This window comes from Bos mutus, chromosome 18 (assembly GCF_027580195.1).
Source record: "Bos mutus isolate GX-2022 chromosome 18, NWIPB_WYAK_1.1, whole genome shotgun sequence".
Classification (NCBI taxonomy): domain Eukaryota; kingdom Metazoa; phylum Chordata; class Mammalia; order Artiodactyla; family Bovidae; genus Bos; species Bos mutus.
In genome coordinates, this window is record NC_091634.1 from 10,808,893 (window position 1) to 10,823,004 (window position 14,112).

The 14,112-nt window shown below is 42.8% G+C and overlaps 1 protein-coding gene across 1 annotated transcript in view; it reads right to left on the bottom strand.

Annotated features, from left to right (window-relative positions):
• LOC102269092 (zinc finger protein 721) overlaps positions 1 to 8,606 on the bottom strand; it is a 40,309-nt gene extending 31,703 nt beyond the window's left edge. Inside the window, 3 exon segments of the mRNA XM_005897296.3 lie at positions 914 to 986; positions 1,070 to 1,230; positions 8,481 to 8,606. The gene's annotated coding sequence lies outside the window, so the exon portion shown is untranslated.
• Between the last annotated feature and the right edge of the window lie 5,506 nt (positions 8,607 to 14,112).

The window sequence follows — 14,112 nt, forward strand, 5'->3', positions numbered from 1 at the left end:
GTATTCACAATTTCAGTACAACTTATGTGGCAAAATGCACAGGCTAACCTAACTTTTCACCATTCGAATAGAACTTATACTTTTAATTTTAATTAAACCTGGAGTATAAACACAAAACAATGCCTAGGATTGCTGTCAGAATTAAATGAGTAGGCGGAAAGCTCAAAGAACACTTCCAAGGCACCTTATTTCTCAGTAGCAGCAGAAAGCAGGTCATGTTCAGTAATGAAAAACCTGTCCTCATAAATAGTTTCTATCACTGGATCCTTCAGAGGCTGTTGCTTTGTCATATGAAAATCACCTTTAGCCTCTGACATGTTATTCTTGCTTGGTTTGTCATACTTAATTTGATGCCTTTGCAGTAATATTTAAGATTACATTGATGATTTTTTTCCCTGTGTAAAATATACATCACATAAAATTTTATGTTTGAACTATTTTTTTAGGGTGTTGAGTTCATTAGGTATGTTCATATTGTGAATCACCATCACTATCTGTCTCTAGAACTTTTCCACCACCAGGAACTGAAACTCTATACTCATCAAACGCTTAGCTCTCCACTGCCTATCCCCTTGGCCCCTGGTAATCACTATTCCACTTTCATAGTCGTCGTGTCAGATTTTTCATGACACTACGAATGATCACTTTTTCAAAGATATAAGACCTTGCTAATTTGACTTTGCTATCAGTAGGGCCTTAAAAAAACTCATACCATTGAGCTGAAGAAAAATGAACAGAATCCTATTATTTAACAGTAAGTTAATCAGTATGCCATTTTAATTAACAAGCTAATCATAGTAATGACAGAAACAACACAAATGGCAATGTTTAACACCACACAAGCACTAAGTACGTGCTAGGGACCTTGAGACGCACTTGGCACACATTGCTCCATTAGGTACCTCCCACACACCTGTGAAGAATCTAGTGTCGTACGAGCGGTGTGACGCTGGTCTGATCACCTCCACCTCTGTGCCTCTCCTCAGCTACAACAGGAGGGAAAAAAAGAGAATGTCAGTCCTAGGGTTACTGTGAGGGTTGAATGAGCTCAATGCCCTTAGCCGTGTACCTGGCATTTTAGAAAGTTCTCAGTAAATGGTGATGGTCACGACTGTTGTTTCCACGTAACAGACGAGGAAGCCGAGGCTCGGTGAGGTCAAGAGGCGGGGAGGAACCTGAATCCACTCTCACAAAGGAGCTAATCTTCTAGATCTTGTATCTCTGTTGCTTCTAAGAAAAAAAAAATACACTGATGGGAGTCTGAGGTCTCATGGAAAGAGAAATGAGAGGTTGAGAGCTGGGGACAGAAGACAGACATGGAAACTGGAAGAGGACTCTGAAGTCAGAGGATCCGCTTGAAGGAGATGAGAACAGAGTCAGGAAGGGTGGCGGCTTTGGAATCAGACCACTGGTATTTGAATACTGGCATCTCCAACATGCCACTACTTAGTCCCAAGGTCTGATCTGTAAATCAGGAATTAACTTGGTTATGATTAACCAGTGGCCAACAGAAGAGTCAAGATTTTCACCGAGAGCCTAACCTAATAGCACATCAGACTCACAGGGGAATTTTTTAAAAATGGTCAGACTTTAAATGGAAAGCAACTTATAAAAGCTGTATTTTAAAAATTGTTTTTTTTAAACAAAACAAAGACAAAGAAATCCTCAGAACTTATTCACAACTAATTAAATCAGAAACTGTGGAGGAGGGTTGCTAACATCTGCACTCTTACCCCTCTCCGAGCACCCCAGCCTGTGATTTCATTGTCCAGTCAGGACACTGCACCAGGAAACGAACCCCAGGTAACAGGACACGGGGTGGTAACCGTGATCAACGTGCAGTAGTTCCCAAGCTCCGGTCAGCTCTATCGTAAGGCCTAAAATGCCCAGTTCTCCCCTGACACCTTTGAGCCTCACAGAGCCCAGAAGGCCTAGCTCCTAGCTCCTCTGCTCTCTCCAGACATGACCTTTTCCCTGGGGAAGACTCCCCATCCAGCTGGTTTGCCTGTGAGTTAACCATGTTTTTATTTATTCATTTATTGGCTGTACCTCATGGCTTGTGGGATCTTAGTTCCCCAACTAGGGATCGAATCTGGGCCCCTGAAATGAAAGTGCTGGGCCTAAAGACTGAACTGCCAGGGAATTCCCTTAACCATATTTTATTTTAATTCATTAATTAACTAATTTATTTATTTGCCAGCACCACATGGCATGTGGGATCTTAGTTCCCCAACCAGAGATCAACACATGCCCCTGCAGTGGAAGTGCAGAGTCCTAACCACTGGACCGCCAACAAGTCCCATCCCTTAACCAGTTTTTAGATTCTAGCTATTTAACATCTGTGATTCCTGACTTCTTCCTCAGTCTGTTGAATCACAGGGCCAGACTGTCAACCACAGTTAGTAACACATTCCCCACAAGCCAGCTTCCCAAGGCATGTGAGGGTCACAAGGGTCCATAACATGTTATGGAAAAAATTCAAACAAACTTTTTAGTCAATGTAAGATAACCCGCCCAACCACTGCCCCCTGCTCTCCTGTTCTTAGTGCCCCAAAGGGGGATCTCACCACCTATTTACTTCCCACCACTATAGTCATAAAGACACAGTCCTCTTGCTCTGCTCCACGACTCCTGTGTGCGACAGGCCTTGTATGGCCCTGGGTGGCATGCTGTGTCTCTTTTTGGGGGAAACTTCTTTCTTGGTACAGAAAACCTTCTTTCTTGGTAACCTCTCCATGCTGTCATTCGATCACCTTTATAAATGAAGACCTGACACAGTTCACCCCATCAAATGATCAGATGTAGCCCACCTAGTTCTCAACCTAACAGGTTTTGCCTCTGTGCCAGCTTCAAAATTGTTCCAGCAAGCCAACCACATCCTCCTGCCAGAACCAAGGGTTACCCTGCTGCTGCTGCTGCTGCTAAGACGCTTCAGTCGTGTCTGACTCTGTGCGACCCCACAGACGAGAGCCCACCAGGCTCCCCTGTCCCTGGGATTCTCCAGGCAAGAACACTGGAGTGGGTTGCCATCCTACCCTCCGTTTAATACAGAGCCTGCCTCCCAGAGCCACTGCTGCTTCATTCAAGTCCCAAGTGCAACCATGCGTGGCCTTGCATGGCTGTATGTGATAAACAAACTGCTGCCAACCTCATCTGCCCAACGCAGATATCTCATACTGTTCAGGACAGGGATTCCGCCTTCCTAAATAAGGTGAATAGGAAGTGATTGGAACACCATCACAATCATCCAGAAAGCTAAAAGAGAACACATTGGTCCAGGGACTTCCCTGGTGGTCCAATGGTTAAGATTTTGCCTTCCACTGCAGGGGGTGTGGGTTCAATCTCTGGTCAGGGAGATTCCACATGCCTCATAGGCAAAAAGCCAAAACATAAAACAGAAACTATACTGTAAAAAAAAAAAAAAATTCAATAAACAAACAAACCCACAGAAGCCCAGATTCATTGAAATGGTAAAAGGACTGGGTTTTTACCAACTTCCTTAGGTGATTCCAATATGGCCCAAGTTTGGGAACCACTGCAGTATTCTATTCTGCCCCTCAAACTGTTATCTGAAATGCCTAATAGCCAGGAAGCCCAGGACAGGACTAGAACTGGCACTTAGGCCTCCTGATGACTAGCCTCCTTCTTCTCTCTGTTGTAAGATGCCCTCGAAGGTCTAAAGAGGTAAGAGTAATTTGTAAATGCCCCGGGAGGCAAATCCTCAGAGGAAAAATGGAGGCTTCCATTTATACCAGTGGTGCCCAGCTGAAACATAATGCAAGTTACATGGGTAATTTAAATGTTTCTAGCAGACATGTTGAAAAATGTAAAAAGAAGTAGCCTTTATTTTAACAATATATTTAATGCAACATATCCAAAATATTACTTCAACCTGCAACAGAGGTATTTTACATTCTTTTTCAGTGTTTGAAATCTCTTGTGTGTCCTACACTTAACAGCACATCTCAGTTGGCACCAGCAACATTTGAAGAACAACAGTCTCACGTGGCCAATGGCTACCATAGTGAATGGTGCAGACTCAGGCCTTTTTAACGCAATAGAGACCATATGATTATCCCCGAGGAACCGCTGCTGCTGCTGCTAAGTTGCTTCAGTTGTGTCTGACTCTGTGCGACCCCACAGATGGCGGCCCACCAGGCTCCCCAGTTCCTGGGATTCTCCAGGCAAGAACACTGGAGTGGGTTGCCATTTCCTTCTCCAATGCATGGAAGTGAAAAGTAAAAGTGAAGTCACTCAGTCGTGTCCTATTCTTAGTGACCCCATGGACTGCAGCCTACCAGGCTGCTCCGTCCATGGGATTTTCCAGGCAAGAGTACTGGAGTGGGGTGCCATTGCCTTCTCCGCCCCTAGGAACTGACTAGGTTCAAAAGACAACCAATTCTGTTAGTTATCAGTTTCAACAAAGGTTACTATGGAAACGATTCATTTTTGCTCAACTGTATGGTCAAATTGAACTATTAAAAGAAAATGGGGGAAAAAAGAAAACCCTAAAATATTCTTTGCACTTTTAATAACTCACTGCATTTTTCATACTGCATACTCTTCTGTAATAGAAAAAAAAGTACAACTGTAGTCTATAATACATATAGGATGTACTACGTGCCAGGCACCATTTCAAGCACTTTCCACATCATATTTCTTTTAATCATCACATGTCCAACTCTTTGTGACCCCCTCAGCTGTAGCCCACAAGGCTCCTCTGTCCATGGAATTCTCCAGGCAAGAATACTGGAGTGGGGTACCATTTCCTTCTCCAGAGGATCTTCCTAACCCAGGGATTGAACCCAGGTCTCCTGCATTGAAGGCAGATTCTTTACCATCTGAGCCACTAGGGAAGCCCCCAAAACTTTAATTCTGTGGTTACCTGATGTGAGAAAACCGAGGCACAGAGAAGTTAAGTAAGCTGTGCTGGCCACAGAGTGCTGGAACAAGGAGGTTTTAAAGCTAGCTGCTGAGGTTTAACTCTGGCTCTGCCCCTTGCTGGGTCACCAGGTCATTTATTCAACTGTCTTCGACTGTTTCTTCATTTAAAAAATGACAATAATAATTACTGCACACAGAGCACTGGAAATTCACTGAAACAGAAGAGGTGCCCAACAAATGTTAGCTTTTCTCAGCATCCCCATCACAATCCTGACATAACAAACAAAAAACTGAACACTAACATCGATTTGACAACAAATTTATGGTTACCAGGGGAAGGCAGAGGGACAAATTAGGAGTTTGGGATTAAAATATACACAGTTCTATACACAAAACAGATAATCAACAAGGACTCACTGTACAGCACAGGGAACTATACTCAGTATTTTATAGTAACCTTTAGGGAAAAGAATCTGAAAAGACTATATATACATATGTACTGAATATATATATATATACACATATACACACACATATATGCACATATATATAAATAACTGAATCACTGTGCTGCATACCTAAAACTAACATGAAAGTAAAAGTCACTCAGTTGTGTCTGACTCTACTGGAGAGGGTACCCTTTCCCTTCTCCAGGGGATCTTCCCAACCCAGGGATCCAACACCAGGTCTCCCACATTGCAAGCGGATTCTTTACCAGCTGGGCCACAAGGGAAGTCCAAGAATACTAGGGGGAGTAGCCTATCCCTTCTCCAGTAGATCTTCCCAACCCAGGAATTGAACCAGGGTCTTCTGCATTGCAGGTGGATTCTTTACCAACTGAGTTATCTGGAAAGCTTGAAACTAACATAACATTGTAAATTAACTATGCTTCCATTTAAAAAAAAAATTTATTTGCTTCCAAGGAAATCTGTCTTACACATGACAAAATTAGGCATAATGATACATCAACTTTTTTTTTTTAAGGTAAAAAGTAGATTTATTTAGAGAGAAATACACTTTACAGAGTGTGGGCCATCCCAGAAGGCAGGAGAGTTGATGATACATCAAACTTTGAATACTCGGAAAAAGTTGATGAATTCTACAGCTCACCAAAGGAATGTGAGGCACCAGACAAGGCATATGCCTATAGACTGCCTTTCTGTTTTGTTCTCTAATTCCAGGCTATAGCCCCTCTGGGCGACTGTTTGCATCACACTTACTCACTAAATAATTCCTCTCTGCCGACCCTGTGCTGGACTCTCCAAAAAGATTAGGACCAGGTCCATGAATCAGAGGTCCCTGTAGCCTAATAGGAGAGAAAGATGAAACTGAGAGTTATATGCCCATGGCAAGTGCAACTCCAAAGAAGCACAGGAAATTTATCATTTTCCTTTCATAATTCCAACTCTTTCTAACTTTCTTATATAAAAAACATTCTCCTAGTGGCCAAGTGTGAAAAATCGTAGAGTTGCTGTTAATACCTGTTATGGACTGAATTGTGAGTCCTACCCCTAAACTCACACATGGAAGTCCTAATCACCAGAACCTCGGAATGTGGCTGCATTGGCAGACAAGGCATTTAAAGGGGTGATTAAGTTAAAATGAGGTCATTAGGGTGGGCCCTAAGTCAATCTGACTGGTATCCTTCTTTGAAGAAACTGGACATAAATAGGGATAGTAGGGGCATGCACACACACAAAGGAAAGACCTTGTGAGGACATGACAAGAAGGCAGCCATCTGCAAGCCATGGAGAGAGGCCTCAGAAGAAACCAAATTTGCTGACAGACTCCTAGCTCCAGACTATGAGAAAATCTGTTTCTGTTGTCTATGCCAGCCAGGCTGTGATATTTTGTACCAGGAGAAGCTGAAGCTCCAATACTTTGGCCATCTGATGCGAAGAGCTGACTCACTGGAAAAGACTCTGATGCTGGAAAAGACTGAAGGCAGGAGGAGAAGGAAACAACAGAGGATGAGATGGTTGATGGCATCACCGACTGGATGGACATGAGTTAGAGCAAGCTCTGGGAGTTGGTAATGGACAGGGAAGCCTGGCGTGCTGCAGTCCATGGGGTCGCAAAGAGTCGGGCATGACTGAGCGACTGAACTGAGGCACTGTACTTCAGATACACTAACTTATTTCTTCTCATCTAACCATGTCATGATCTTTAACTTCAGCTTACTTGTTTTTATGATATATCGCCCCCTGCTGCAACTCAATAGTCCATCTTGAATTTTTTTTCCACTTTTACAAATAATACATGGATCTGTCATTTCAGGTGCCTCTTACATTCAGTGATGTGTCAGTGATGTGGCATGCTGCAGTACATGGGGTTGCAAAGAGTCGGACCCAAGTGAACGACAGAACAACAAGTTTTAGCAAATTAATAAAGTCTCGGTATAATAACTAATGTTTAAGTTCTATTGACTCAACATCTGGGTTTGCTTTAAAATACTCAATGGGAAAAACCTGTGCGTGGGGATAGAGCGATGCAACAAGATCAGCAAGAACTGAAGCAGGATGACTGTTACACAGGAGTCATTATATTACACTTTGTGGGGCTTCCCCCATGGCTCAGATGGTAAAGAATCTGCTAGCAATGAGAGAGACCCAGGTTCTATCCCTGGGTCGGAAAGATCCCCTGGAGAACGGAAGGGCAACCCACTCCAGTATTCTTGCCTGGAGAATTCCAGGGACAGAGGAGCCTGGCAGGTTGTCTGGAAATTTCCAGAATTAAGAGTTAAGGATATGAATAACCTGATAACAATTGTATATAATATAGATAAATACATATAGAAAAGCTGCTAAACAGAAGTGCACTTAAATGTTGATAATCGTCTATATCCTATAGGTCTGTGTCCTATATACGTCATACACATCCTACAAGTTATAACATACGTATCTACATGGGTAATTCGTAATGGTTTTGACTATGTCATAGCTCTACATTTTCTGAATTCTCTACAATGAATGTGCATTTCTTCTATAATCAGTATACAAGCTTTAAATAATATTTAAAATAAGATTAAGTGAGAATGCTTTCAAATTTTTACAAAGACGGCCAAACTCACTAACCCTGTTTTCAAATCCTCTACAATAAAATTTCAACCTACCTGCACAAATTGATCCCAAAAGTCTCCTCTGCAGCCAGTTTCCTAATGGTTGACTATTTCGATAGACTGCTTTTCTATCTACGAATGGCAAGTGAGTATCTGCCTTATACTCTTAATATCCCTTTTTATATTAAAGGAATCCAAGGAACAGAAAGAATAAATTCGCATCTAACGTTACCTCGCTAGGAAGTAACTAACGGTGTGGAAGGTGCTGGAGGAGGCGGATTGGACAGCAAAGAGACCTGGAGACAGTCAAACTGCCGATTTCAGTCCGCCTACAACCCCAGGACTTGTGAACCGCCCCAAACGCAGAGAATCCAGCCGTTAAGAGGAAGGCAAGCGGCCGCCCTCGCCCTTCCATCCCGCCCTCTGTTGCAAGTCGCGGCTTTTCTGCCCTGCGACCGAATACCGAGTCCAGCTGATCCCAGGACCGGGTGAGAAAAGTTAAAAGAGACGGCAGGCTCCCAAGGAATCACTCACCTACCTGTGAGAACCAAAGGCCGCAATCGCAATCTCCTAAAGCGGAAATACCTCCAACTATTCGCAGCCCCTGGACTACATTTCCCAGGATCCCCGAGAGGGGAAGGCGCCACTACCCCGCCCCCGACAGGAAGTGACGTGTTCGACATCGCAGGCCTGACTCGAATTTCCCAGAATCCACGAAAGCAGCGAGGTTCGTGTTCTTGCCCTCCGGTAGGCGAAATACCAGCAGACACGCACAGCGCTGATTATGATTTTTATTTCCCCAGCGCAGCGAATAACCCCTCCGCGCTTTCCCGGAGCGGAAGTTCCGAATCACAGGAAGCCTCCGAGACTACACCTCCCAGAATGCTCTCTGCCGCTGAGCTTCCCACCTGTCTGCAATTTTACTTTTGAATTAGCAGGTGGATGGGGTCGCTATAAGTTGGACACGACTGAGCGACTTCACTTTCACTTTTCACTTTCATGCATTGGAGAATGAAATGGCAGCCCACTCCAGTGTTCTTGCCTGGAGAATCCCAGGGACGGGGGAGTCTGGTGGGCTGCAGTCCATGGGGTCGCGAAGAGTCGGACACGACTGAAGCGACTTAGCATAGCATAGCATATGTGTAGGAGAAGGCGATGGCACCCCACTCCAGTACTTTTGCCTGGAAAATCCCATGGATGGAGGAGCCTGGTGGGCTGCAGTCCATGGGGTCTCGAAGAGTCGGACACGACTGAGCGACTTCACTTTGATTTCCCACTTTCATGCACTGGAGAAGGAAATGGCAACCCATCCCAGTGTTCTTGCCTGGAGAATCCCAGGTGCGGGGGAGCCTGGTGGGCTGTCGTCTATGGGGTCGCACAGAGTCGGACACGACTGAAGCGACTTGGCAGCAGCAGTAGCAGCAGCATATGTGTAAGCTGTCGGGCGCTTGTAGAACTTGGCTTTCCCCCCCCCCCCCTCGTTTCCTGACAGAAATTGGAAATATGTATGGAAAAGTAAATGGCAAATAATTGTAAAGGCGTGGTATGTGTGAGAGATCTCTTCAAGAAAATTAAAGATACCAAGGGAACATTTCATGCAAAGATGGGCTCGATAAAGGACAGAGATGGAATGGACCTAACAGAAGCAGAAGATATTAAGAAGAGGTGGCAAGAATACACAGAAGAACTGTACAAAAAAGAGCTTCATGACCAAGATAATCATGATGGTGTGATCCCTGACCTAGAGCCAGACATCCTGGAATGTGAAGTCAAGTGGGCCTTAGAAAGCATCACGACGAACAAAGCTAGTGGAGGTGATGGAATTCCAGTTGAGCTATTTCAAATCCTGAAAGGTGATGCTGTGAAAGTGCTGCACTCAATATGCCAGCAAATTTGGAAAACTCAGCAGTGGTCACAGGACTGGAAAAGGTCAGTTTTCATTCCAATCCCAAAGAAAGGCAATGCCAAAGAATGCTCAAACTACCGCACAATTGCACTCATCTCACACGCTAGTAAAGTAATGCTCAAAATTCTCCAAGCCAGGCTTCAGCAATACGTGAACCATGAACTTCCAGATGTTCAAGCTGGTTTTAGAAAAGGCAGAGGAACCAGAGATCAAATTGCCAACATCCGCTGGATCATGGAAAAAGCAAGAGAGTTCCAGAAAAACATCTATTTCTGCTTTATTGACTATGCCAAAGCTTTTGACTGTGTGGATCATGATAAACTGTGGAAAATTCTGAAAGAGATGGGAATACCAGACCACCTAACCTGCCTCTTGAGAAACCTATATGCAGGTCAGAAAGCAACAGTTAGAGCTGGACATGGAACAACAGACTGGTTCCAAATAGGAAAAGGAGTACGTCAAGGTTGTATATTGTCACCCTGCTTATTTAACTTATATGCCGAGTACATCATGAGAAACGCTGGGCTGGAAGAAGCACAAGCTGGAATCAAGATTGCCCGGAGAAATATCAATAACCTCACATATGCAGGTGACACCACCCTTATGGCAGAAAGTGAAGAGGAACTAAAAAGCCTCTTGATGAAAGTGAAAGAGGAGAGTGAAAAAGTTGACTTAAAGCTCAACATTCAGAAAATGAAGATCATGGCATCCAGTCCCATCACTTCATGGGAAATAGATGGGGCAACAGTGGAAACAGTGTCAGACTATTTTTATGGGCTCCAAAATCACTGCAGATGGTGACTGCAGCCATGAAATTAAAAGACGCTTACTCCTTGGAAGGAAAGTTATGACCAACCTGGATAGCATATTGAAAAGCAGAGACATTACTTTGCCAACAAAGGTCCATCTAGTCAAGGCTATGGTTTTTCCAGTGGTCATGTATGGATGTGAGAGTTGGACTGTGAAGAAAGCTGAGCGCCGAAGAATTGATGGCTTTTGAACTGTGGTGTTGGAGAAGACTCTTGAGAACCAGTCCATTCTAAAGGAGATCAGCCCTGGGTGTTCTTTGGAAGGACTGATGCTAAAGCTCAAACTCCAATACTTTGGCCACCTCATGCGAAGAGTTGACTCATTGGAAAAGACTCTGATGCTGGGAAGGATTGGAGGCAGGAGGAGAAGGGGACGACAGAGGATGAGATGGCTGGATGGCATCACCGACTTGATGGACGTGTTTGAGTGAACTCCGGGATATGGTGACCAACAGGGTGGCCTGGCATGCTGCGATTCATGGGGTCGCAAAGAATCAGACACGACTGAGCGACTGAACTGAACTGAACTGAGCTATAATGAACCATCTTCTTTACTACCTGGCCCTGTATTCAACCTTGGCCAAGAAAACGAGATGCGACCATTGAATGGGATGTGAAACAGAAGCAGAAAAATGCTCCGCTTTTGCTTTGGTTTTCTTACATCGTTAGGAAATTGAAATATTACTTGTATTTCGAAAAAGTTATTCATCTTCCAATTAAGAAATCACACCATGTAATTCTTATTCCTTTTTAACCGGTTAATTGACGTGTAATTTTAAGGTACAACATATGTTGATTTGATGCATTAATGTATTGCAATATGATTATCATCTTAGTGTCAGCTAACACTTCTATCACCTCAACTAGTTTTCATGACTTTTTTGGTTTCAGAACAATTAGGGTCTAGTCCCTTAGAAACTTTGAAGTTTATAATACAGTATTATTGATTATATCACTATGCTGTCCATTAGCTCTCCAGAACTTATCTCCTAGTCCAAATTTGTACCCTTAAAAAACAGTATCCCATTCACACCCAGCCCCCTAACCTGGAATAGCTATCATTCTACTCTGTATTTATGAATTCGCCTTTTTTAACATTCCACATACAAGTGATAATAAACAGTATCTCTCTGTCTGATTTAATCTCACTTTAGCATAATACTCACCTTTGCTTTGCAAATGGGTCTGTTTCTTTTCCTTCTTATGGCTGAATAAATTCCATTGTATATATGCCACAACTTCAACACTTAGGTTGTTTCCCTATTGTGAATAATGCTGAAAGAAACATGGGAGTGCACGTACCTCTTCAAATAACTATTTTCATTTATTTTGAATATACAAGCAGAAGTAAAATTGCTATGTTAGTTGCTCAGTCATGTCCAACTCTTTGTGATCCCATGGACTGCAGCCTGCCAGGTTCCTCTGTCCGTGGAATTTTTCAGGCAAGAATACTGGAGTGGGTAGCCATTCCCTTCTCCAGGGGATCTTCCCAACCCAGGAATTGGAACTGGGTCTCCTGCATTGGAGGCAGATTCTTTACCACCTGAGCTACTGGGAAGCCCATTTTTGTAGTAGAGTTTGGAATTAGGAAGTGGGATGTCTCTGGCTTTGTTCTTTCTTCTGATTGCTTTGGCTATTACAGGTTTTTGTGGCTCCGTACAAAATCTTAGAATTTTTTTTCTATTTCTGTGAAATATGCCATTGGAATTTTGATACAAATTGCACTGAGTCTATAGATGGCTTTTGGGTAGTAGGGACATTTTAATGATATTAATCCTTCTGATCCAAGTACACAGCATATTTTTCTGCTTATTTGTGTCTTCAATTTCTTCCATCAAAGTCTTATCATTTTTGGTATACAAGTCTTTCATCTCCTTATTTAAATTAATTCCTAAGTATTTTTATTGTCTTTAGTGATATTGTGAATGGAATTATTTTACATATATTGTTACTGTATAAAAATAGCAACTGGTTTTTATATGTTAATTTTGTATTATTCAACTTGACAGAAGGCACTAATGAGTTCTAACAGTTTTGATGTATAGTGTTTAGAAAATATATATTTATTTATATATCTCTTTTGTTTGTATCTGCAAAGGCAATTTTATTTCTTCCTCTCTGACTTGGATGCCTTTTAATTTCTTTATATTTTGATTGCTCAGCTAGGACTTCCAGTACTCTGTGGAATAGAAGTGGTGAGAGTGGGCACCTTTGTTTTGTTTCTGTTTGTAAAGGAAAAGCTTTCAACCTTTCACCACTGAATATGACATTAGCTCTGAGTTCACTGTATATGGCTTCTATTACATTGAGTTATGTTCCATCTAGGAGAAGGCAATGGCACCCCACTCCAGTACTCTTGCCTGGAAAATCCCATGGATGGAGGAGCCTGATGGGCTGTAGTCCATGGGGTCGCCAAGAGTCGGACATGACTGAGTGACTTCCCTTTCACTTTTCACTTTCATGCTTTGGAGAAGGAAATGGCAACCCACTCCAGCGTTCTTGCCTGGAGAGTCCCAGGGACCGGGGAGCCTGGTGGGCTGCCGTCTATGGGGTCGCACAGAGTCGGACACGACTGAAGCGACTTAGCAGCAGCAGTAGCATGTTCCATCTATACCAATTTGTTGAGAGTTTTTATCATCAAAGGATGTTGTACTGTCAAATGCTTTTTCTGTATCTATTGAGATGGTCCTATGATTTTTATCTTTCATCTTGTTAAAGTGATGTAACGTGGTACATATTGCATATGTTGAATCATCCTTGTATCAGAGGGATAAATCCCACTTGGTCCTAGTGTTTAGTCGCTAAGTCATGTCTGACTCTTTTGCGACCCCATGGCCTGTAGCCTGCCAGGCTCCTCTATCCCTGGGATTTCCTGGGCAAGAATACTGGAGTGGGTAGCCATTTCTTTCTCCAAGGGATCTTCCCAACCCAGGGATCAAACCCATGTCTCCTGCATTGGCAGTCATATTCTTTACCACTGAGCCACCAGGGAAACCCTGGTCCTAGTATATGATCCTTTTAATACTCTGTTGAGTTCAATTTGTTGATATTTTGTTGAGAAGTTTTCCATCTATGTTTTTCAGAGATATTAGTCTGCAGTTTTCTTTTCTTGTATTCATCTTTTTGTGATGGGCTTGTTTCACTTAGTACAACGTTCTCTAGATACATCCGCGTTATAGCATGTGTCGGAATTTTTTCTTTTTAAGGCTAAGTAATAGAGCATAAAATATCCAAATGATTTGCCAAATAAATAGCAAATCCTTTAACCCAAATCTTAAAGTTATTGTTCCATAAAGGTGCAACATTCCTCTCATTCATTGTTGAGAAGAGTAAAAGCAGCTTATCGTCACTCACCAAGATATACAGTCATAATATCACAGGGTTCTATATTCATAAAATCAGAATCACACATTTCCATCTCATGTAGTTTCTCACTTAATAAGCCTGTTCACACT